The following is a 27610-nucleotide window of genomic DNA, read 5'->3' as shown; positions in this document are numbered from 1 at the left end:
TAATAACAGATTTTATTGTTTTTAACTTAAGACTTATAGGTACATATACAAATAACAATATTTGATACTTCATAACAGGAGGATTTATTTATAATAAGTGAAAATAATTATTTTGGGTCTTAATAACTAAAGATATAAAAATTGTCTAGTTTACGCCAAAATAGTAGGTAACTAAACATAAATCTTTATTAGTTACAGTAGTCTCATCTTTTAACATCTGGGGGCACGGCAGTGCCCCCGCCAAGACGAGAAAAGCGCAAGGGCACTATCTACCTTTTCTCGAAGCGCTTCGTCGTTTTTTGGAACCCTCATAACTTGGGGTTGGATTATACCAGATAAACAAAGTTCTCGGACTTATTAAGCATATCAATTGCATAGCTCTTATACTTTAGATTTTATTCATATCTAAAAACTTCGATTTCGTCACTGACTCACTCACTTGATGATCATCAATACCGGGTACTTCCTGAAGTCCTCTAAGAAGCTGAAATTTGGTATGTAAGATAGTTTTAGTACACAAACAACAAATAAATTCAAAAAAAATTTATCCCTAAGGGGATGAAGATGGGGTTTAATTTTGTATGGGAAATCAATAATCGCTGAACCGATTTAGTTGAAATTTGGTATGTAGATAGGTATTGTCATGGGGAAGGATATAGAATAGATTTCAACCTCAAAGTTTACCCTTACGGGGTGAAAGCAGATTTCAACCCCAAAGTTTACCCTTACGGGGTGAAGGGTTATATGGGGAATCAGTAAGAAGTACATTGTGTAACAGATGCCCCCAGATACTTATTTCAGGATTTTTAATAGTAAATCACCCCCAACCCTTTAAATTAGGGGATGGAAGATTGTCATAAACAACTTACAAAAAGAAGTGAAATCCCATCAAAAACATTTTGATGTACAATGTTGCCCAAACGAAACCATAACGCTACGTCTTACGTAGGCGAACAACGCGCGAACGCGGCGCGGCGCGGCGCGGCGAAATCAATCCTTTGATGCCCATAGAAGTGTCCTACGTAAGCGATCTCGTTGCGAACGCGGTGCGGCGCGATTTGCACGCGAATATCAGGCGGCGCGGCGCGGCGGCGGCCGCTTTCGCCGCGCCGCGCCGCGCCGCGTTCGCGCGTTGTTCGCCTACGTAAGACGTAGCGTAAGGCTCGCACTGTCAAAAAGTTATCAGATCTCTTGCCAAGCTTCTAACTCTACAAGCCCTCTAACTTTACTAGCTCTACACCAAAAGTGTGTGGCTTGGCCGTTTCGTTTCTACAAGAACTATTGTATGTAAGTATAATACAAAAACCGCCCAAATGCGAGTCGCACTCGCGTTCCAAGGGTTCTGTACATTACACAATTTTTAACAATATATTTTTTTAAGAGAAAAGTGAGTAGTCTTTAAAAAATCCGTAGGTATCGGAAAACTAGGTACTTAAGTCCGACTCACGCTTGACTGCACATTTCTAATAGGTTTTCCTGTCATCTATAGGAAGAGAGCTAATATGTGTATTTTTTTCATAATTTTAGACCCAGTAGTTTCGGAGATAAGGGGGGAGGGGGGAATGGTCATTTTTTGCGTATTTTCTTAAATAACTTCTAAACTATTTATTTTAAAATTATGAAAAAATATATCTGAGATTCTTACAATGAGCCCCTTCGTTTGATATATATATATATATATATATATATATATTTTTTTTTTAATTTATTGAACAATAAGCTAAATAAAGTACATAATTATTACAAGACCCATCGTGGGCAAAACCTTGAGGAGGTTTGTATGCCGATGGGGAGTTCGAGAAAATAACATGACAATATACATATCTATCTTATACTAATTAAAATTCTAACAAAATTCTCTTATATTAATTCATATTCTAATTCTCTTATATTAATTATAACAAGATATAGTTTTTTTTTTCTATTTATCATTCATCTCAAAAGTGACCCCTTTATTTGAATTTCTATTATTTACTTTACGTGTATGTCCTTGGGCTAGAGACTTACATGTGTATACCAAATTTCAACTTATTGGTGCAGTTGTTGCGGAGCAAATAGGCTGTGACAGACGGACAGCCAGACACACGAGTGATCCTATAAGGGTTCAGTATTTTTCCTTTTGAGGTACGGAACCCTAAAAATAATGAATTTAATAAATTTTTCACCTTATGCCCATGTGGCGGTAGCGAAACAGCCAAGCCACATATTTTGACTAAGGTGTAGAGTTAGTGAAGTTAGGGCTTGTAGAGTTTGAAGCTTGGCTCGACAAGAGATCTGACAACTTTTTGACAGTGCGAGTCTTATGGTTTCGTCTTAGCAACAAAATTTACATGAAAATGTGTTTGGTGGGATATTTTTTTACAGTAAAAATATTTATTCGTAACAGTAAGTATTATCTTTTAACATAATTTTTACAGTACATCTGGTGCTACATTACGACCGGTGCTATAATAAGCACGTTAAAACACTCCCTTTGACCGTGTTTTAAAATTCGTCACTCGTTGCAAAATATCTATTTTTCGCAATTCTATCGTAAAAGAAAAGAAAACTAACGAAGAGGTTTTATCGCATACGAGGGCCGCACTGAAAGTTTTGCGTAACTTTTGAATAAAATCATTTATAACCATAATAATACATTTATTGCTTCTCAAAATGTTTCCCTTTACATTCTATGCACATATTCACTCGCTCAGACCATTTTTGGAAGCATGAGGCCCAATCACTTGACTGCATGTTTTCGACGTGGTGATGAAACGTAGTAACTGCCTTATCCGGGGTCTTAAATGTCAAACCCCAAATTAAATCCTTAATTTTGGGAAATAGATAGAAGTCACAGGGTGCAATGTCTGGATTATAATCCGTATAAGAGACATTTTCCACGTTTTCGTAATTAAAAAATGTTTTTGCCTTTATTGCGGTATCGGTGGACGCATTATTATGACGCAGGAGGATGCGGCTTCTCGGTCGTCTCTCGCGGTCTTTTTCAATGACTGCGGGCACACAAATGGTAGTGTACTACTCAGTATTTAACGTTATTTTATTATTTAAAAGTACGGTACAAAAAAGTCGCGTTTAAAAAAAACAGACGATCAAAATGTTTGGCAACGCTTTTGGCTTGTTGAACTTCTATAGGCCTCCTGTCACCTTCGAAAGACCCATTGACTGGACTAATGCCTTTTTTCCGGATCGTAGCAGTAAATCCAGATTTCATCTCCTCTAACTATGTTATATACAGCATTTGAACTTTCTTGCTTGTACTTACGCAGCATTTCTCGGCACCAGTCAAAAAGTACCTGTTTTTGGACTGAAGTTAATTCGCGAGGAATCCAAAGACAACAAGGCTTCCCGACTTTTAAATATTCTTGTAAAATCTTTTGTATTTGTCTCATACCTATCCCTAATTGTCCTCAAATTTCGTCATAGGTGATTCGTGGGTTTTCTTCAATGAGTCGTCTCACAGTAGCCACGTTTCCTTGAATGATCGCCGTGGACGGTCGACCTTCACGAAAATCATTATCTAGAATAATACTGTCTCTACTAAATTCACCATACCAACGCCTCACGATGCTCAGATGTGGTGCTTCAATCCCAAAAGCATTTTGAAGGCAAGCACTACACTCTTGCGGAGTAAGCGAACTTTTAAAATCATAACAAAATCATAGCTCTAAAAATATTTTCGCGTTAAAGCCACGTTCAACGCACTGACTTACTTTGACAAGCCATTAAAAACAAAAGACGATCGATTTGTCGCCAACATTTGTCACATTCCATAATCAAAAGCCTGTATTTTTTTAAATATACAATTCATAATTTAAATGTTTACCAGTGGCCAGTAGTGCAAAACATTCAGTGTGGCCTATGTATGTAGGAGAGAGGAGGAGTTTGTTAAGAACTATAGACAATAGAAGAGGAAGGATGCTTGGGCACCTGATACGACACGACGAATTTATCAAAAATATCATAGAAGGGAAAGTTGAAGCAAACAGGAAGAGGGGAAGACCAAGGAGAGCGTACATGGATCAAATAAAGGAAAAGATCAAAGTCGTGTCGTATCGGGCTGTCAAAGAGAAGGCGGAGGACCGCCAAACATGGAATTTGCTCCACCGACAAGAGTCATACTCTTAAATATATGATGATGATCGTAAATACCTACCTATGTATTAACAAAAAAAAGTCACTTGTAATTAGTTACTGCCTTTAAAAAGTATAAGTGCCTCAATGTTATTAGACTTTTTGATTCTTTAAAACGTCTTTAGGTCAATAAAGCAAGTGAAAAATTATTAGAGTTAGACCAAGAAAAGTCTGCAGCAATTTTGACAGCCCACGCAGTGCAAGTGTTATTTATAAGTCATAATTTCATAGAAGTTTCTTCAAATCGACCTTATTAATAAGAGATTAAAAATATTGAAATTATCTTAAAATATTTTAATCTAATATTTCATCTCATACGTTCAATAAGGCCCGAGACTAGACCTTTTTACCTGCACTGACAGTGGGCCTTCTTAGCAACAAGTACAAATTCAGAATAATTGGGAATAATAGGGAGCAACTGCTATTTTTGAATGCTGGGCCTTGTTACCCGCCGGGCCTCATATGCCTGCACCTCATCTACCTTATTTATTTGTTTTACAAGGGGAAAAGTTGTTGATTAACCGCTCGTGCTAATATTGATACCCAAACAAGCGAAACATTTTTTTTTATTAAATAGGAGGCAAACGAGCAGACGGATCATCTGGTGGTTAGCAATTACCGCCGCCCATGGACACCCGCAACACCAGAAGGGTTGCAAGCGCGTTGCCGACCTTTAAGATGGGGGTCTTTGAAGGTTTGAAGGTCGTATCGGACAGTTCATTCCACAGTTTGGCTGTTCGAGGCATTCACAAATTCAAACATTCTAAAATTGAATCACGAGCGTAGTTAGTGGTTCGTAAAGTTGAACCTTGAGCGTAGTGAAGGTTTCAAGGGACGAAGGTTAAATAAAATTTTCACTACATCAGCTCGTAAAGGCCCTCTTGATTGTTCGTAACGGATAAGAAAAGTGGCATTTAATTTGATGCAAATTTTGAGTTGTTACCGTAGGTAAATTGGATCAGTTGGTTGGTAATATTGACTTTAAAATGATAAATATTGAATAACGTCAGTTTGAAATTGATTTTATGATAAAGTAAATATTATCGGAGATGATCGCTCTTAAAAAATATATGTCGCTAGTCATTTATAACCTAAAAGCGCCAAATTACGCAAAATTATATTGAAATGACACCTGTGTATTGAATTTGAAGAATACTTTAACAAGGGTAGTTATCTGTATGACAATGCACCTAAAATAATTTTCTAATGTATCTATTATTTCTGTACTTAACACGATAACGAATTCTATGTAAACGAAACCGCGGGCAATCCCTAGTACATATAGAAATAAATAAGGGAAGGTAAGTTTCCATTAGTGTACTGTGTAAAATAACTATTTACCATTGATAATAATTTTATAAACGCTTTGCGTATTTTTAAGGGCACCGCGCTAACCGCTAGCCCGCGACCGTCGATCGCTGCCTCCTACAACGCCGCGCGTTTGAAATGTAACTTAATATAAGCTCGGAATGCATACTTACGTATCAGTATTTAGTGTCGCCGTGATTTTATATTTCTAATCTTTTGTGTGAGAAGTAAGATCTTTATTATGACCGTGTAATATTAACTCTACAAACTTTAATTCAATATTGGCTATACTGCTTAACGAGAAATCAATATCTAGACAAGCACATTGTCTACATTTCTAACTTTTTACATGTATACTAAGTTGATAGATAATATCGTAATTTTGCAATATCAGCTACTCTAATTCTGTATTTTCATAATAATTCCTGTTTTTACGTTCACCAGAAAGCAGCTGTTCCAGATTTCTAAAAACCGAATAGTGTGAATAAATTAAAGTGTTATTGAATATGTTAAAGTTTTTTGTAACTTTAATTTTATATTTACATAGTTATTTAGCAAAAATTAAAAATTTAAATATGGCCGAACGCTCCACCTAAAATTGTCTAACTTTTTACATGAATGTTATTTAACATGCTTACAATAACATATCAAAAAAGAAAAAACTTTAATGTTATCAAAACCCATTTTTGTTCCACCGCTGGTCTATATCGACAGAAATGACACAATACATGAATGACTTAGAAACGTATTCAGAGCAACAAGAAGAAAGAAAAAAAAATTGGCCATGTTTTTTTTTACTAGTACTGCTCAAGTAAAAATTTGAAATTTACGAAAAACTGCCATAGAACTGAAAAAAGAATGTGCGCAAATTTAAAAATTTCTAGGCCTGGGAAGATAGCAAATGACTCAACCTATCTGCCGTTTTAATTTGGCAAACGATGTACAGTCACCTGCAATAATATGTTACACAACGAAGGCCGCAAAAATATCTGACACAATCTTATTTGTAGAGCCATAAGAGCGTGTCACATATTTTTGCGGCCTTCAATGAGTAACATATTATTGCAGGTGACTGTACCAAACACACTGTATATCTAAGAAATATTTTCTGTTTCTGAACGTACGCGATCTGAGTTTAAGTCAGTGAACGTAATTCCGTACCCTTATTAACGCGTTATGTTACCCCACTGTTACCCTAATGAATAGGCAGTGAGCATCAACCGTTTCTTCCCGAAAGGCCCGTTATACGTACCACACTGTTAACTGTACATCGGTGGACCTTATGCCTTTTGTAATAAGGTCCGCCGATGTACAGTTAGGAGTGTTGCCGTTTGTACTAACTGCAACACACTTAAGGTACCGTAGGTTCAGATCAAAGAACGGAGTTTTTAAAAATCGTACCGATATTTTAGATCCCAATACGGTTGCCAAAAAGTAATTAGCAATGTTGAAGATTTTGTCTCATGATTTCATCGATTAGAATCCTGATTTATTGGCCTTCGCTCGATAGAAAATGATCAGGAACATAATAGGTTTCAAATTCACTTTAATTTGTAACAGTTATGGTAACATTCCATTTCTAACCGCAGCTGCACTACCGGTACTGAACGCGTCTCTGTCATTATCAATTTTCATAGTAAAATTGACAGTAGTGCAGCTGTCGTTGGAAATGGAATGTTACCCTTACATTGCAACCTTGTAACATTGCTTCTAAACATGCGTAATTTTATTTTTAAGGAACTCATTGCTTTTTTTTTGTAAAACTGTCAAAATTTGAAATTCAACAATATGATATTCACGGTCCCCAGAACGCACACCCATGTCACTCACGCTTACGCTCAGTAGAGTTAGAGAAGTACACGAACCTACGGGGCCTTAACAGCATTGGCGGCGGTACCATTCCCTGTTAATTGACTATTTCTAGTCCTTACGGCAACGAGATAGAGTCTACTTATGGCCATAGTTGCTGTTAGTGTAGCGTAGATAATAATGATAGCGTTGCGTGCATAGACTAGACTGGTTATACGGCAGCCCTAAGGCTGTAAATCCTGTTGGACATCCGTGCCTTTAGTAGAGGTCAGTTACCGATTCTGGTTTCGTTTTAAATATGATATTTAATCCGACCATTTGATATTTTAAAGATTTATATACTAAAGTTATTTTGTCCCGTAACACTTTCTAAAATCAGTCTTGAATTTATTTACTCTTTGCACACACACACACACACACACATTATAAATACTTACTTAAACAACGTAAATTTAATAAACATAGTAAACTAGACAATAAGGAAACAATATCTAGGGGCACAGCAGCGCCCCGCCAAGTCGAGCAAAACAAATAGAAAAGGCACATTTGTTAAAAATTTGTTTTGGTGGGTACAGTCAACAACAGAGCTATGAATACAGGCAAAGTGTCAAAAATATGTATACACGACTTTAATGTACAGGCAATAAAGTACTGTGTACATATTTTTGTAATTTTTACTGTATTCATAGCTCTGTTGTTGACTGTACTACACCCAGTTAAAAATTATTGTAAAGCGCAACGTGTTAACAACTTGCCTGCCCAACTGTCATAAAAATAAATATTATGACGAATTTATGGAACAGTTCATGCATGTCACTAGGAAAAACCAATTGACATGCGGAACAAAAACCGGTACTAATGAATAGAAATCACATTAATTGAAGAAGAACAAACATGCATTACCGCGTTTTAATCAAATTGCCGGATTTCGTAGACACTCCTACTTTGATATTTGCACACGCACTAATTGTTCTAAGCCTAAAAGCCAGCGATAGGCAGTACCTAACTAATAGCTTAAATATTACATAGGTACCCGTCTAAGATTAAACTTACAACAGTGGCAGTTAGATATTTCTAGCTGTAGGTACTTATATATTTGAGAAAAGTTACGGAAATACAAAACAAGTTATAATGATATCCATGTAAGTGATACCCGTGATACCTATTGACTTCCATGCCACTTACATTTTCTTCGATGTTTTGTCTTAATGAAACGTGACCATAATTCGATAATTGCTGACCACAATGCGACTAAAGATTAGGGAACACGTGAAATTTGACGTCAATTACAGCGGATCTTTAGGGAAGCCTTAAACCATAAATATATAAGAGCTGGTCACAGTTTAGGTGGTGAACTTGTGATACACGGTAGTGAAGCCCACAAGTAAATAGAAAAGGCTTCAGTCTATAGATAACAATTGTATTTATTTTATGCTTAGTACCTACTTACCATGGTATAATAATATACTCCGCCTGGTACTCTCTTCCGACCACGTGACTGACACAAGCCTACGTCATTAAGTCATCATGCGACAGCGCTATATAATAGTATGCAATAGCGCTATACAAAGTGGCTATGTTATTGTGACGTAGGCTTGTGTCACTCTGGGAAGAGAAGACCATGTTGTATTAGACTATGGTACTTACAACAGTATGTACTTAGCTAAAAATAGTAAAAATACCAAAAATGTGTTATCAATTGAAATTAAACAACACTAGCGATCTCTCTCGACTTCTCACGGGTAATTGTTTAAATTCAATTTTTAAACATTATAAGATCTACAATTTGAATAAAGCTGACCTTGCGTGGTTATTATTCAAATGCCACTGCTACAGACATTAACAAAGCTTGCCAAATATCACTATCATGGGTATCGAATCACCTTTATCCAACGCGGGTGTGTCTAATCTTAGAATGGATCGACATCGTGTTATTACAATGTCTACCGATCGCACCGGCATCACAAAACTACCACCAGTTTGATGGTGTCTTATTTACTTGGTAGTTCTAGCAAATCTCCAGATCACTATTGTATTAGTTTGTCTGAGGCAATTGGCTGGGTAACGATGGGAATGCAGCCCAGAAGCGGTTCTTCCTGACCTTTCAACTGGCGCGCTCCGCAGAAATTATATCGCTTTCTGATAGCTTTTTGCCATTCGCAAAAATGGTTTTGATATGCTTTGTCCCACTTACACTCGAATTAATTTTATAATGCTGAATATATTTTTCTATATTTATGGATCAAAACAAAAGCGTCGTTTATTATTCGATATTTCGCAAGAAAATTAATTTGGGGGCTCGGTAGTGCCCCCGCCAAGTCAAAACAAAGGGCACTTTCTACTTTTTCTCGCAGTGATTTATCGTATTTTCTAATTCTCTTGATAAGATTAAGCTGAAGGATTTCATTTACACCATGCCTGCAATCAAAATAGTGTTTAGTGGCAGTCGAGATATTTTGTAGGTCTTCTTCTTCTTTGTCATTCATTATACTCTTTATAGAGTATCGTGCCTTATATTTAATCAGTACCTACTTACATGGTAAGTGTAATTATTGTCAAATTAAATTCTTCCTTCTCTTTTCAGATCTCGCTGTCTCCAAGAAAGGTGGATAATCGTTCGGTGAGCAAGTTTTTATAGACATCACAATAATTGTTACGTCATTAAAGGAAATGGTGGCGGTATGCGGTACACGTCCCCGCGTCCGTCCGGTTTGCTTCTTATTTCGGGGCATTGACAAAATGTTGTGTTTCATTCCACCGTATCAGCTACCTACACATTATTAATCTGAATAATCTCCCATCATTTTGGTGACAGCGTATTAGAGTTAAAATGTTAATGTCAGAAATGATTCTGAAATATTAAGATCGATATAAACAATAGGTAATAGTTCAGCGTTTCAACTCAAATTAGCTACACCGATTATACTCGAAATGATGACATGATGATTATACCGATTTGTACTAATCATTCGGGAGACTACCGCTCTATGTCTATAATTGTTATGATTTTCGATATTGGCGGATAATTCCCAAACTAAAATATTACATACAAATAATAAAATGAGTTTTACGACGAACTCGATTTTAAATAAAATTGTCATAACGATAAATGTCATGAACACATAGGTACTGTCAGCAATTTCTTGCAATAATTTTCTGTTTAGAAGAATAATTCTAAATAACCATTCAGACTGATAGACATGACTGTATCGGCATTAGATGATCACAATAGATTACTCAACCAGTGGGTTTAGCGGTGAGGTTAATTTGGAGTTAAGACTGACTGTGGCGAATGGCATCACGTAAACCGCGCATCTAGCGGGAGTTTAAACTTTAAACGCGAACAGCCGTCACTACTAAACTTAGTTAATGGTTTAGCTTTAGTGGGAGATCAGTGTGGCCAATTGGGTTGGCCAGTCGAAGTATTTAGCAGATGGCGCCAGCACAGCTTGCCCTAGAAATGTGTCAATTTTTTTTTATGGTATTTTATGCCCTTAATCCCAGCCACTTAGCCAAATCTCATAGAAAAAGGGGCAAGCTATTGTGGCGCCATTTGTGCAAGACTTTGATAGTTGCCAACCCCATTCATAGATCTGTTAAAACACGCGGATGCAGTTAAAATACATATTTTTGCCACAAAACATCCAGTCCAGAAGCACCATATTTTTCATAACCATTATTATAAATTTCTATTTTATTAAAAATCTCTAAGTACATTATTAATTTAGATATCAAATTTCTAAAACTAATATCGTAGCAATAAACACATGTATGTTCTCATAATATGTATTTCTAAAAAAAACCTTGTTATATTTAAAAAAAAAATATGTTTATGTTTATATAAAAGTATACCGACTAATAGAATACCCCCTGTAGGTGTACTCTTGCGCAACTCTCGCAGGTTGATGCCACCGCGACCACGGAGTCTGCAGCTGCACTTTTCAACCACTATTAACCTTTACTTTTATGGTAACTGCTTTCAAACTATCTTACAAAATCAAAGCTGTAAATATATTTTTATGCATGCAATTAAAGACCTTGCTTATTTAACGAGCGCGTGTAAGACAAGATTTTGTGTCTTACGCACAGAATACCTATACGAAGTATCTATTCTTTAATTTTTTTGTACCTAGACAACAATTCTAAAAGGGACATGAATGTGCAATTAAATATTGACAATTGTCTGTGTTTAACAAATTAGTTAGTGCTAAACTACGCGCGTTTTAGCTACCACTACTTTTTGCGTCTTAGAAAACTTGGCCTGTTTTTCACGATTCATTCAGATTAATGTTTTGGGTGCATATAAATTTGTATATGAAATTAGTTTAGTAAGGTATATATATAATTGATTTAATAACATTTTTACAACATAATAAAAACACTACGAAAACTTTAGAAGAAGAAAATATCTTTAAAAAAATAGTTTAGTTGATGTAAACCAAGAAAATTAAGTAAGTACTTTAGATAGATTTTTATTGAATCATACACTGCATGTCCATTACATAATAAAAATTGATTACAAAACTATAATAAATTAAAATTCACATGCTAATAAAAATTAAATATTTAAAATAGAAATCAAGTACAGTCAAGGAATTTAAATTCCGACCCATTTCGTACTTTGTCACAGTGACAATCAATATGAAAGCCGCTAGAGACCTCATACGGTTGTCACTGTGACAAAGTACGAAATGGGTCGGAATTTAAATTCCTTGACTGTACTTAAACAATTAGATAAAATCTTTGTAACAAGAATGGCGTGTGTTCTCGCTTTGCTCTATTTGGTCAATATCGCATTTCTCAATACTGTTGGCTAAACGCGACTTGCGAGAGAAACTTTAACCGAACCGGCATGCTGGAGGAGGGTATTGTATTTTTAGCACATTCTAACGACATTGCACAACACTGATTTATATGCAATACATTTTATGTGGTAAAATGTAAATTTTTGATTTGGTTTGCGATATCAATATATCTTTTTAGATCTGACAGATTTTTTTTGCTATATGCTACCTATAAACGTATAACGTGCTCGACATGCTACAGCTTGGAAAAAAAAAGTAGAAATTAAAAAGTGGCAACACTGTAGTGTCGTCCCTTTCAAATCAATATGTATAAGAGAACGGGACGACGCTACAGTGTTGCCACTTTTTAATTTCTACTCTTTTTTGCCAGGCTGTACTGCCCAATAGATGACAGCTTGCCGTCACCTCTACTGACAATGACTTAATTTTCAAGATGACATGTACTGCAGTACGCTTACCTTATACCGGGTGTGGCCTGTAATATGAGCAAAAAATTAAACTGCAGGCTGTACTCCTCATACTGACCAACATTTGCTCAGCGATTTTTAAAAATAACTTGTGTTTTGATTTTTAATACACTTTAAAGTTTATTTTAAGAGGCAATGTACATATTGCGAATTTTGTTACGTTTATGGCATGACAAGCAACATCAATCACAATGATATCCATTGAATATGATGGCGTCCATTGAAGATAATATTTATTTTGGTATGAAAAATAGGGAGTCTAAATAATTCATAATTATTAAAAGTTTTTGAACAAAGGGTCACCGTTTGAGGAGTAGGTACAGGAGAAGGTATCTATGTTTTAATTATTTGCTCGTGTTACAGGCCACACCCGGTACAGGTTTTGAGTAGATATCTGGACACTAACAAGGAACTTACATCCACATCTATATTTAGTCGGATAAAGTAATCAGAAAGTCATGAGCAGGGATATGACAATTTTCCTGCTTATACCGGTTTGTTGGAATGAAGTTACACAACCAGATCGTGTGCAGCAAAATAGTCATATCCCAGCACTAATTTGCTCAATTTCTTTATCTCTTTTAATTTTCTCCCTGGCGACTTATAGTAAAAGACTTCGTCTGTGTAGGATGATGAATTGGTTATGATGAAAAATATCCTATGTCCTTTCTCGGGCCTCAAACTATCTCCAAACCAAATTTCATCAAAATCAGTTCAGCGGTATAAGCGTGAAGACGTAAGACAGAATATTAGTAGTTAATACAGCATTCGGTACGATATCGGAGATAAAACCGATATTATAATAATATCAAGTAAAATAACAGCATCTGATTTTGGAAGAGATGTACTTACATATCCATCACATCTGTCCGTCATACCTATTTGCCTCGCAGATTAAGTCGGGCGGCATAGGAAATGTACAATTCACCTGCCATAAAAACATTGGATAATGGGAAAACCTACTTAACATAATCTAACGCTGGGGCCAAATTCGACACGTACAACTGTCAGATTTCGCATCCACGTCAAATCAACAGTTTATTTTATTGCATACTGAGTGATGATTCCATCAACGGTGGATAATGTCATTTGGTACAACCAAAACTCAACTCTAAACTAAGGGTGGTTCGGTTTGGTTTGCTTGTCACCCTAACTGTGGATTGTTAATGTCAAATTTTGACATTGTACGTATTCGAGAACTTATGATTTTTCCCACATCAACGGGAGATCAAAACGATACGTCAAACGTCGCTTGTAGAATAGGGGTCCTGTTTTCTATCAAAGCTAATAGTCCGATAGCAATAACTTTTGAAGTTATAAGATTATTAATGTTGCCTATTTTTTACATATAGTTTTCAGACCACATACTAAACCTAAGAATAATAATTTGTGTCATCCTAGGTATTTGCTTAGGTAGAAATTTAGGTATTTCTTTTTTTAAACAGCATTCGGTAAAAAGAATATTCGAGATGAAATTCTTTGTTTCCCTGTAAAAGCAAAGTGGCTTCTGACGTACACACGCATTTTGTGTCATTTTCATCCACGGGTATAATGACATTTAATAAATACCTAATAGTGAACCTAAAACGCCTAAAATAAAATTATAGTCGGTAAGTGAAGTGTTGTACTTCACAGGATATTATAATATGTTATTCAAACAAATGTGTGTCAAATTCATCCACAGCTTTTATTTTTAATCTTTTTTTTTCTTATAAACATCATGTATCTGCCACAAAAAAAAATTCATGTTATTAAGTTTACGTCTACATTATTATAATGCCACATCGAGACAACATTCATAATTTGGGTCATTTTCAACAACGGTTTTTTACTATTTGGCAAAATAAAACTTTGCATGAACGGCGTACGCGGGGAAGGCTACCTACGCGGGTAGCGAGTACCTACTTGCTCCCTTGGAGTGGCCGGCGTTGGCCCATCGTGTAGAGGAGCCATTACAGTGTATTTATTTCATTCGGAGGCATAATTATTATATTAAGTCTTTTCATAGTGTGGGAGTAGGTATGTTGTAAGTATATTTAAAAATAAAATGTAGGCTCCTCATACTGACCAACATTCGTGACGTTCGCAATCAAAAGGTACCACTTTATCCTTGCCATAAGGACTCTCTGACAGGTTATTTGTATAAAGATACAATCAAATTTCGTCTTTATGGTAAAGGACAAAGTGGTCCCTACCTTTTGAATGAGAATGTCACATCAGCGACTTTTAAAAATAACTTTTATTCGATATTTAGTACACTTTATAAGATTATTTTAAGACGCAATGTATTGCTAATTTTGTGATGTATAAAGCGTGGCAAGCAACGCCAATTACAATGATGATGGTGTACATTGAATACAAGACTTCATACATTTTAAAAGTTATTGAAAAAAATATGTTCCTTTGAGGAGCAGAATATTTTCTGTTAGAACGATTATGAAACAATTGAATTAATGAATGATTTTATAGGACATTGTTACACAGATTGGCTTAGTCGATAAACAACGATATTATAGAATATAAGAAATTATGTATATATATATATATAATATAATATAAGAAATTCCACTGCGAGTAAAAGGATGATAGTTGCTGAAAAACACCGAGCTGAGGTTTTTAATTTGAAGAGAAATGTAAGTCCGTGTCGCTAAGTCCATGTTACTTGTTTTAAATTTAGAGTTTAGAAACTAATTCGTGGTAGTAAACGATACAAATATTAGAAAAGTCCTTTACAACCTTGTTCGCTACATATACTTATGGTAAAATCATTTTAGGGCGGGTCATAAAGGGCAAGTAAAATAATAATTGTCAATAGTAAAATATGTCCTTTACGACCATATTGACCACACGAGATACGATATGAAAAATCATCAAGACAAATGAAGGGCTTAAAGGACGACAAAAGACATGTAAGTCATTTACAATCATATTTATATTTAGCGGTAACCTTAACGATAATATCTATGAATTTCTAATTTATAACTGGTCATTTACGCCCCTTTAGATAAGCTGTTTTTACAAGCTCATAGTGCAAAAATTGGGTCAAAAGGCAACTTTTTAAGAGATATAAAAAATTTCACTATACAGAACGAAAGCGCTTGGAATTCTGAACAAAACTGTATATAACGACTACCGTAGGCTCAAAGGGCGTAAGGGACAAAATTGCAAAAATGCTGTTATACTCAGTATTTTTTTCTCTATCGAATAGTATATTTAACGTATCGATAACTTGAAAAAAAAGTCCGTTAAGCCCTACGAAAAATCAATGCTTGAACACAGTTTTCCAACGCATTTGGCCGTATCTGCCAATTAAAAAAAATGTTGTGAGGCATTTTGGCGTAACTCCCGACTTTGTGTACGATACGCCCTTTTGCATCGGAAATTTTTGAGTGCTAAATGTACGTTACGCCCACAACTAATGTATAAAAAAAGTATAACTATTGTATATTTATACGAGAGAGAGATTCAATGTAAGAGATACGCCGGCGCCCCCATACTATGTATAATTTCGGGTTTATAATTGTTTCTTTTTTGTGTTTAAGTGGGATGACCTAGTTATACCTACTTTCCTTCTCAATTTTTTTGTTAAGTAGGTACTTGCATTACCTGCTCATGTGCTCATTGCTTTATTTATAGGGTTACTAATTTTGACAATTTAAACTGAACTAGTGGGTACTTTTTAGAGATGCACCGGATATCCGGTTACTATCCGGTATTGGCCTATCCGGCTATTATTTTACTATCCGGCCGGATACCGGATAGTAACATTGCTTGATTTCAGAGTAATAAAATTGGATTTAAGAAACAGACACGGTCATAATCGTAGTTATTTATTATTTTAAAACAATTTAATCATTCTACTGACTTGTACGCGCACTCATTTCGAACCTAGAAATGAGTGTGCGCGAACGTTTACTAGGAAACAGGTCAAACCTGCAGAATGCGCACCTGAAAAACCGAAACGTAGGTATAGTTCCTCTGACCGGATATCCGGCCAAACAACTATCCCTTGCATCTCTAGTACTTTTTCATCAGTTTTGTAAAAATAATAAAACATGACTATATTCAAATGATAATTATGGCGTTTAATTAAGGTTAGACTGATAACTATTAGTTTTGTTTGTGACTGGGTCATTGATAATATTAATTAAGACGTAATATTAATATTTTTTTGTTTAAACCCTAATTTACAGGATTAACCTTATGAAAGTTACTGTCTAGATATAACGTTTGCATTTAAATCCATAGAAGTACGTAAGCCTGGCCTTTTTCTACTCTAATGTAATGTCATAAATATGCGATCATATTCATTAAGTTTTACTGAATAGGCATATGAAATTTCTAAACTACTATTGTACCTAATAGTATTTTAGTATGTAAAAGTAAAATTTATAATCTAATTAACATTACAAACAGAAATAACGCATAATACTTTCTATAGTTAAATTAATTTGTTAGAAATTGTTGTATATCAATATATACATCAATGGTAGGACAGCAGTGATTCTGTTGAAGTAATATACCTAAACAAATAAATAGAACATTGTTTTAGTGGCTAAGAAAACGACCTTTTCCACGTTTAAGTATTCAAAATAACAAAAATGTGGAAAAACTTAACAGTGAATACTACATCTCATTATATTTTAACTCTAGTAAGTGTGAGGTGATGACCTTTTCGCGATCGCAGGGGCCTATGGAGTATGAGTATGCCATCGGGGATGCTTGTATAGCACGTTCGGCCCGCGTCCGTGATCTAGGTGTGCTCTTCGACCCTGCACTCTCATTTCGCGATCATGTTCAGGCAGTGACGGATGCGGCTTACAAGAGGCTGGGATTCGTTTTGCGTAATTCTGGGCCCCTGAGCGTATACGCCACTCGCGTGCTCTATGCTGCACTCGTCCGGACCTTACTGGAGACGAATTCTGTAGTCTGGAGTCCGCATGAGAATAAATATATTCTCATGTTAGAACAGGTCCAGAAAATGTACCTAAGGGCTTTGTATAAGAGGCTATACGGCTATTATCCGTACATGTACCCTACCTTATTCTTACAGGGTCAACTCGGGTATGACTCCTTACAGTTACGAAGGTCGCTCTCATTAGCCAAATTTATATTGGCAATCTTTAGGAATAAAATCGACGGTATAAAACTTGTCGAAGTCTGCGTGCGCCTGTTCGTACCTAACCAATACACCCGCGCGCGCCGGCACCCGCTGCTGGCGGGGGGCTCCGCGCGCACGCAGGCACACGCGCAGGCGCCGGTCGCGCGCGCGCACGTGCTGCTCAACTCCCTGCTCGAGGCACAGCCGCAGTGCGATTTATTTGTGAGTGCGATGGGGCGAGTGACGATGGAATGCAAGAGGATGTTAGAAAGAGAGATGCCTAAGAGTACCATACCATAATGAATACATGTGTCTTAGCTGTATATTGTATTGTTATAAATAATGTTAAAAATGCTTTATGTTGTTAATGTGTTCCAATTTGTGCCGCTTTGGCATTAGCTGTAAGGTGCAATTTGTTATTTGAAATAATAAATAAATAAATCTCTATATTTTTTCGGAACAAAAATGTAAATTATAGTAAGTACTTAGAAGTATAGTGTTCCCTAAATGCAAGTAGTAGCAATATTGGCAATATTGCAACGAAATTATTGGATTTACGCCAAATGGTACTAAAACAGTTTAAAGTTTAGTACATTACGCCCTTTTTCTAATAAGATAAACAATAAAGAAGAGACGTAAGGGACGCCCTTCTTAAAAACAGTCGTGTTTTTTGGCGTAACGGACAAGCTATTTTCGTTAATAAGCATTGTATTGTAAGTTCAAGAAATCAGTTTAAAAGACCTCAAAAAGTTAGGAATAAGCCACATACAGGCATTAGTTTATTCAAACAAACAAAAAAGGTCTGATTTTTTTTCTCAAACAAAACTGTTTTTTGGCTCTCCTGAAAAATCGCGTTTTGTCAGTTAAGCCCTTTGAGCCTACGGTAGTCGATATAACTCATTTTCACCAAAATGTCCTTTACGCCAATTGAACCCAAAGGTAATTATTATCCAAGAAGCTTGAACTATCAAAAGTGTTGGTAATTATTATTGAGGGTAAATGTATAATAATAATACTTCAATTTAATTTGTTCAAATACTTCATAGTAGCCTAGCTCTTGTCGGTGGAGTATTCGCCATTCCGTTCTTTTCTCTGCCACTGTTTTGAGCTCCTGATGCGTCACGTCACTACATTAATTTTCTCTTTGGCCTGGTCAATATATGTACGTCTCGGTCTTCCTCTGCCTCTCTGTTCTTCTATTCTGCCTTCAATTATAGACTTTATGTAAGTATCGTGACGTATCAGGTGCCCCAACATGTTTCCCCTTCGGTTTTCAATTGTTTTTAGCAGAGATCTCTTCTCATCTACCAAATTTAATTTAATTAATATACTTGAAAAACGTGTGTAAAAAAACATTGTTTTCTTAAAAACGACCTTTTCCACGTTTAAGTATCCAAAATAACAAAAATGGGGAAAACTTGACATTAAATACATACATCTCTATAAATTTTCAGAAAAAAAAATGTTAATTATAGTACTTAGAAGTATAGTGTTCCCTAAATGCAAGTTGCGAATATTGCAACGAAATTGTTGGATTTACGCCAACTGGTACTAAAACAGTTTAATTTTTAGTACATTACGCCCTTTTTCTGATAAGATAAACACTAAAGAAGAGGCGTAAGGGACGCCTTTTTAAAAATAGTCGTGTTTTTTGGCGTAACGGACATGCTATTTTTGTAAATAAGCATTGTATTCAAGAAATCAGTTTAAAAGACCTCAAAAAGTTAGGAATAAGCCACATACAGGCATCAGTTAATTCAAACAAACAAAAAAGGTCTGATTTTTTTCTCAAAATAAAACTGATTTTTGGCTCTCCTGGAAAGATATCCTGGCGTTTTGTCAGTTAAGCCCTTTGAGGCTACGGTAGTGGATATAACTTATTTTCGCCAAAATGTCCTTTACGCCAATTGAACCCAAAGGTATTATTCAAGAAGCTTGAACTATCATAAGTGTTGGTAATTATTATTTAAGGTAAATTTATTCAAAACATAAGAATAAACAGGCTTTAAATAACCTCAATACGTGTAATATTAATAATATCTATTGTAAAAACAATGCTAAGAACAAAAAAATACATTAAAAAAATAATGTGCATAATTTACGTTAAGTATGGAAAGACTGGTTTGTGCTATTTATAATGAAAAAAAAAATGTTTATATTAAAATTTATTAGTCCATATAATTAAGATATATTGAAGTTAGACTTGATTAGATAATTAGATATAGAAATCAAAATATTAATAACATTAATATAAATTAAGTTCAAGAAGTAATATTTTTATCAAAGAATGAAAGTTACCTCAAGTCACGGCATTAATAAGCAAATTTTACTCAAGTGGTACCTTTTCCCTGTCATTGTCACAAGTATATGATGCGTAACCGTGAACACTAAAGTTTGTAAATTGCGAACTCTTTCTCTTTTACTCCAATTAGACGTAATAAAAGTGACAGAGAAAGATGTCCGCAATTTGCGAATTGCGATGTTCGCGGTAGGCCCTCAGGATGGATATGTCGCATATTTGTTAATCAACATTACGTAACGAATGTCAAAGAGGAATTTCACATTCTCAATGTGTATAGATATAAAGTTAAACAGACCTTAATTCTCTTTCTTACTTACACACTTACAGTTATTTTGCTAAATGGTGACATAATGTACAATATCTATAAGTTCTCTTTGTAGTAGTATAACTTTGCATAAGTTGCGTTAATTTGGCGCGCAGGCGAAGTAAACATGCGTTGCGTACGCAACGTGTGGTTTTTAGAGAGAGGCCCTTACCCGCCGTCACGCCAAGGTCGCGCCGCGCCCGCCGCGCCCGCTCCCCGTGCACGGCCCGCGTTGCCCGTTAAGAGCCACCCGCTAACGTCGTATGAACGCGAACATTATTTTTGTATTATTTGTTTATGCAATGGATGAAACTGACACAAATTCATATTTCTTATTTATCCCGCCTTTTATATTAATAAGGTGTGAACTCTAGTAACCTTAATATTCTTTTGTTATGGTAATAGCCTGTTAGAACAAAATTATCAAAAAATCTTATGAAGCTGTGCCTCAATAAGACACAAAAACATGTAATGTACATATTGATACGATTAAATGCGACGTCAGCAATTTATTTTAACTTTAATTATTTTTTGAGTCATTTTGAATAGTATGACATAGTATCCGATTGCAATGGACGTAATTGACACAAACTATGTTTTCACATTAAAAAAACTATCCTAAATGCGACACAGTTACATGTTTTCTCTCGAATATTCTTTTCTCCAAAATAATTCAAAATAAAAATAATTACCACAAATTATTAAATAACTTAAAAAGCAAATAATATCTGTGACACAAAACAAAATGTAAGATTAACATCTTAAAACAGCATTCGTAAGCAAAAAAAAATTGACTTTAATATTACTTTAAGTTAGGGCTCAAAATATAGCCAGCGCTGCAGGACTATAAATAAAATAACCCGTTACAAAGAACAATCATGTCACACGGACATAACCGTCCGCACATAAGTATTTGACGCGTTATAAGAATGCCATTGGAAAATACATTCTTATTGTAAACGGAACACTGTCCGTTTAGTTCAGCGGTCGGCAACCTGCGGCCCGCGGGCCGCATGCGGCTCGTGAACCTGTCACTTGCGGCCCGAGAGCCGCCTTGGCTATTTTGTATGTAATAATGACACACGACAATGTCTCATAAAGTCATAAATATTAACAGTCACCTCCGTTAACTACTATGTGGCCCTTAGCTGCTAAAAGGTTGCCGACCGCTGGTTTAGTTGATTGTCGTGACATTATGTTTGCCGTTCTTACGACATATTAGCCATTGTCACGTTGAAATAAAATTTAGTTTCTCGTGGCAGCTTTTTAACTTTGCCTATACCTACTTTGATTATCATAACTTTCTCGTTTTGAGGCCGCTTGCGATAAGTTTAACAATAAATGCAGCAAGCGGTAAATGCGATCGTTAGATATAATACCTAAGTAAGTTGCATAAAGTAAGTCGAACTGGTGAAGCGGTGCATGGCCAGTTGAAGCCGGCCGTCGGCTAGTCCGGTCCTTTGCCTTTAAACGGGATTTAAAAAAAAAGAAGGCACAGGCTGTGTCGTTTATACAGCCAGTCTTCGGATAGTGCGAAATAAGAAAAAGTTGAGAGTTATAGACGGTCAAGCAAATCTTGTCAGTAGAAAAAGGCGCGAAATTCAAATTTTCTATGAGACGCTATCCCTTCGCGCCTACATTTTTCAAATTTGCCGCCTTTTTTTACTGACAAGATCTGCTTGACCAAGTATACATTTAAAATCAATGAGTAAACGTCGTTATTGTGGTGATGAAATCATGATAATGGAATCCACTTAAAATAGTAATTTGATGAGTTTACCATTATAGGTACCTACCTAAACGTGAAACTAAACACGGTATTCTTAAGCTACATATCTTTCCTAATACCTACATAATTATGTATTTAAAATACGAAAGTAATTATAAAATATTACAGATGATAAAGATGTTTCAGGCAGGTTTCAGTGAATGATGTTTATGAGATACTTATTATTTATTGTAGTGTATATAGATAATATGATATGTGTGTTCAGAAAGTTTACACAACTGATCTTGACATTCCTGGACGATGATAACAAAACTGCACGTTGACGTATATAAGAATTTCTTGTAAAAAACATAAACTTAAGATTTATTTACTAACATATTTTTTTACATAGGGGAATGTGAATATAGATACTTTTCACAAAAATCTGTAGCTTTTACATGAAGTTTGATAACATACATATTTATAGGTACCTACATACGAGATATATTCTCCTCCTAGGGGCATAGCAAAGCTGACAATCTCATTTGGCTTTTGTCGCTGTACGATTGTCATCTTGGTTAACCCCCTTTTGACATACGCAGACGAAGTAACGTGGGCAGTAGCAGACAATTTTCCTGCATACTTATAAAGAGATTCGACTCTTCAACTAAAATATGTACAGTAGAGCTACAAAATTGCATGGACACATAAAATATGAATAAATTCGTTCAAAACGTCGCCATACATTTTTTCTGCTGGATGTACCTAGCTGGTATATTCCTATTAGAAACAACTAGGAGTGCATTATAAGGATAGAGTAATCAATAAAAAAGACCTTGTCAAACCTATTAATCTAGTAGCCTCGATATGTTTGTCGGCATTTTCACTTGCGTGTCTTGTCTATTTACTAATAGCTATACCGAGTTCGCAACATATCAGATTGCTATCAGAACCAGTGAAGCGTGAGTGTGACAAGCACTGTTGCCAACTTGGCATAAATGATGCCAGATCTGGCATATTTTCACTCACTTTTGCACCAAAATTTTCCATTTAGCATCTGGCATATTTTTTAGCATAATTTATTCTAAGCCAAGTTTGCACCAACTTGGCAGCAACAATATGCGCCATCGCCTTATGTGGTTCATATTTTCATATGAATTTTGACTTTTGTGGACGGATGGACGTCGATGGTCTACATAAAGTTGGTCAAGCAGATCTTGTCAGTAGAAAAAGGCGGCAATTTTGAAAAATGTATGTGTTTTAAGTGTCTCATTTCAAGTGCCATTTTAGCATTTTTTTGGCATATTATTAGTCTAGCATTTTTTCATAATCCGAGTTGGCAACACTGGTGACAAGGTACCACGCCGTTCACGTATCAATGGATCTGCTCTCAGTTCTCTTTGCATGCAACCGTGTGCAATTAAATATTAATTTCGAGATAGCTGGGTGCCTAGCCAAGGTGACAATCGTTTGCGCTACTATAACGAAAAGCTTTGTGTCTCTCTATCACTCTTCCATATTAGAGCGACAGTGACACTGACAGTTGCGTTTCGTTCACTACGGAGCGTAAATGATAAGCATGTTGGCTACGCACCGTAGGCAGATAGCGTGAACGATTTTGTGTATGTGATTACATAGGTGTAATATAAGCCCGGCTATGACATTTAATATCGAAGTTAATGATATATGATTAACAAATTGCAGGCTACTGATACGTTATTATAGTCCGTTTTTTTTAGCATTAGAAAGAACTTCGCAGAAGTAAGCTTGTGGTTCCAAATCCGGCACTTTTAGCGGTAATAATTTGAAGTAAATTTTATGTATTGACCATGCTACATTAGATAATTCAGTAATTATTAACAAATAACGAGCCTGATAAAAACGGCACGCTTGCTTCTGTGGAGTTCTTTCTAATGCTAAAAATAAAAACCGGGCAAGTGCGACTCGGACTCGCGCACGAAGGGTTCCGTACCATAATGCAAAAAAAAAAAACAAAAAAAGCAAAAAGAAAACGGTCACCCATCCAAGTACTGACCCTCCCGACGTTGCTTAACTTTGGTCAAAAATCACGTTTGTTGTATGGGAGCCCCATTTAAATCTTTATTTTATTCTGTTTTTAGTATTTGTGGTTATAGCGGCAACAGAAATACATCATCTGTGAAAATTTCAACTGTCTAGCTATCACGGTTCGTGAGATACAGCCTGGTGACAGACGGACGGACGGACGGACGGACGGACGGACGGACAGCGAAGTCTTAGTAATAGGGTCCCGTTTTACCCTTTGGGTACGGAACCCTAAAAACGAACTATAGGTTTCGATATCATAAATACAAGTGTGATAACTATGAAAATGCTTTTTGAATTTCGAATTTCAACCGGCTATTAAAATTACCCCGCAGTCTAAATTGCCCCCTGTACCTTAGAGAAATCAGAGTTCACATTACACTTTTATTTCATAATATCATAATAAGTACACCGTATAAGTAGGTAAGTAAGTACATATAATAACTTACTGCAAAGCAGGTATCTGTAAAATAAGAGATTTTAAACGCGATGCTCTGAGTGCCTGAATTATTAAATTTAAATGATCATTTACTAATTTAATCAATTTAAATACTTAATCATTATTAATTAAATACTTATCAATAGCGCCGTCGCAGATTAATATTTTAAAGTTTTGACTTTCTTGACTGACGGATTTGACCTCTAAATAGCTGTTCGTATGTCAATTATTTGCCAGATATTATAGGAGTTAGAAGCAGTTCATATTAAGGTGTATTCGGGTAATACCAAATGTCGGATAATTCCGAAATTCAGATGAAAATCACCCTTAATTCCATCATAATGAAAGTCTCTTTTCGGAATTATCCGACAGTTTTCGACATTCGGAATTACCCGAGTAAACCTTATATTGAGCAACGGTAAACGTGTACCGCTAGAACTATTAACATGTTTCTTATTACATTTGCATAAACGGGATACAATGATCAATGTAATGTGCTAGATTACACCCACATCAGTGGAAATTATTTAAAAATTCACATTCGCATTTGAAAGTTTACAGAGTATATGTTTTATAGTTATTAATACCCGCATCTACTTGAAATGTGAAGTGAAATTTATATGAAACAGTTTTTCTGCACTTACATGCAAAATAACTGCAACAAGGAATATATTTAGTATAAATTACCATTTTTAATGAAGATAATGCCAATATTTGACTGATATAGTTTAGATTGATGCAAAAAATACCAGATATCCAGATGCTAAGATTTAAAGTGGCTTTTATGCTGTAGAATGAGTGAAGAATTACTACCTACACCTACTGTTTTACTCTGCGGAGTAACTATATCTACAAAAGCCAAAATTAGACGTATATTATTAAGATATTGACGCAACAAATGCCAGATATCCAGAAGCTAAGATTATCAGTGGCTCTAGTGCTTCGAGGAGATGTGTTGGAGGCCCTCAGGCTGCTGGAGGTCTGGTGGCAAGGGGTCCTGGTCTTCTTGAGACTGTTCGTGTTCTACTGTCGGCTGCTGCAGCTTACTTTATATGGTAGGCTTTGTTCTTTTGTGCCACCCCATAGAGTCTTTTGTACGTCGGCGTCTAGTCAGCGTCGTAGAAATAAGTTTTTGGCAAAAAAAAAAATTTGGTACAAGCTTTTATCGCTGACTGTACTTTTCTTTCCACAGGCAACTAATGTTCATCGAGACAATTCTAAAAACCCCAAACACAATTAGGTTTCGTTGTTTTATCACATAGTTCCTATGGCCACCTCCGGTCTCCATCATCAGATCAGCTCGATGACACCATAATATTGCATTGTCACCCGTTCACCCGACTTACGTATGTATGCAAAATTTCAGCTCAATCGGAAACCGGGAAGTGGATCAAATTTAACTTGCAAGATTTGATTACACACAGACAGACAACGGTCAGGTGAAACTAAATAAAAGCTTGTAAAAGACGTAGCTGCGCAATTGCGCCAACGTTGCGTTGAGCAGCAGCCATACAGTTGACTAGACGCCGACGCTGTGGATGTGTACTTCACTTTATTTAGCTATTTATTACTGACCCGCCGCGGGTCCGCCGCCGACCCGATCCACGCCCGCAACTCCTTCCAATATAACTTGATCCCCAAGATTCACAGCTAGTATACGTTATCGGAGATCAAACTTATACTGGTGGTTGTCACAGGTAAGGAAGCTGTAACCGTTATGAATGGCACTCCAGTAACGACCTCTGGCGAATTGTGCAGTCACGATGTCCGGTCACGATACAAGCTGTACTGGAATTCAAGCTTACAGACTAACCATCAACGACATAATTAACTGGCCACACCTAAACCTTACTCCAATGAGATAAGGTCTAGCAAAGGTTTAACAGTTGGCGACTGTAGTAGTGATGCCGTTTCTCACCAGCTGTTTTTTTAAAGATATTAGAGCACCCTATCCTATAAAAAAACTAAGTCAAGTGATCTCATCCCGGAGTCTTCTATTTCTCCACCACTTCATTTTCTTGAGCATGCATACCCCTAAAGCATATCCATAAAGCAGTACATCGCCATAAAGTTAAAAATGGTATTAGTTCTTAGTAAAGTACAGTCAGCGTCGTAAATAGGTAGCATCCAAAGTACTTATTCAGATAGTTCGGTCGTCGTAAATTTAAGAGTTAGACTCTTGTCAGTGTAGCTATCTCCATTTTACTCTATCCAGGGCCGCCTTCCTTATACAGCTACCTTTTCTTTTAATTTGTGTTATGTAGCTTATCCTCAGCCTTCCTCTTCCTCTCTTGCCTGCAATCTTTCCTTCTATTATGTTATTTATAAAAGCGTCATGTCGTATAAGATGAGTAAGATGACCAATCATTTTCCCTCTCCTACTCTATTGTCCTCAACAGTTGCCTTTTCTCTCCTACTCTTTTTAAAACTTCTTCATGTGTGATTCTTTCTGATCATTTTATCTGAGATAGTTCGGTATGCCATACAAATAATATGGTGTACCGAACTATTTGAATACTTTGAATGCTACCTACTAGGTATATGACGCTGACTGTACGAGTAAAGTAGGAACACCTAAGGAATTAGACTAAAATTTCCCTGCGTAGCAACAATATAAGTATACTTTTTAGGGTTCCGTAGCCAAATGGCAAAAAACGGAACCCTTATAGATTCGTCATGTCTGTCTGTCTGTCTGTCTGTCTGTCTGTCCGTCCGTATGTCACAGCCACTTTGTTCCGAAACTATAAGCACTATACTGTTGAAACTTGGTAAGTAGATGTATTCTGTGAACCGCATTAAGATTTTCATACAAAAATAGAAAAAAAACAATAAATTTTTAGGGTTCCCCATACATAGAACCGAAACTCAAAAATTTTTTGGGTATCTATGGATAGGTCTTCAAAAATGATATTGAGGTTTCTAATATCATTTTCTTCTAAACTGAATAGTTTGCGCGAGAGACACTTCCAAATTGGTAAAATGTGTGTCCCCCCCCCCCCTGTAACTTCTAAAATAAGAGTATGATAAAACTAAAAAAAATATATGATGTACATTACCATACAAACTTCCAACGAAAATTGGTTTGAACAAGATTTGGTAAGTAATTTTTTTTTAATACGTCATAAACCGTAAACCGCAATGTTATTATGTTACTTGCTGTTACGGAACCCTT

At 36.0% G+C, this 27610-nt stretch overlaps 1 protein-coding gene across 4 annotated transcripts in view; it reads left to right on the top strand.

Annotated features, from left to right (window-relative positions):
- Positions 1–27610, top strand: part of LOC134668835 (rab11 family-interacting protein 4) — a 146689-nt gene that overhangs the window by 32606 nt on the left and 86473 nt on the right. For all 4 annotated transcript variants that reach the window (XM_063526305.1, XM_063526303.1, XM_063526302.1 and 1 more), the window contains exon 2: positions 9833–9868. The gene's annotated coding sequence lies outside the window, so the exon portion shown is untranslated. The remainder of the gene's footprint in view (positions 1–9832; positions 9869–27610) is intronic.

This window comes from Cydia fagiglandana, chromosome 11 (genome assembly GCF_963556715.1).
Source record: "Cydia fagiglandana chromosome 11, ilCydFagi1.1, whole genome shotgun sequence".
Lineage (NCBI taxonomy): Eukaryota > Metazoa > Arthropoda > Insecta > Lepidoptera > Tortricidae > Cydia > Cydia fagiglandana.
Note: the sequence above shows the minus strand (reverse complement) of the source record. Positions and strands in the feature narration are given on the sequence as shown.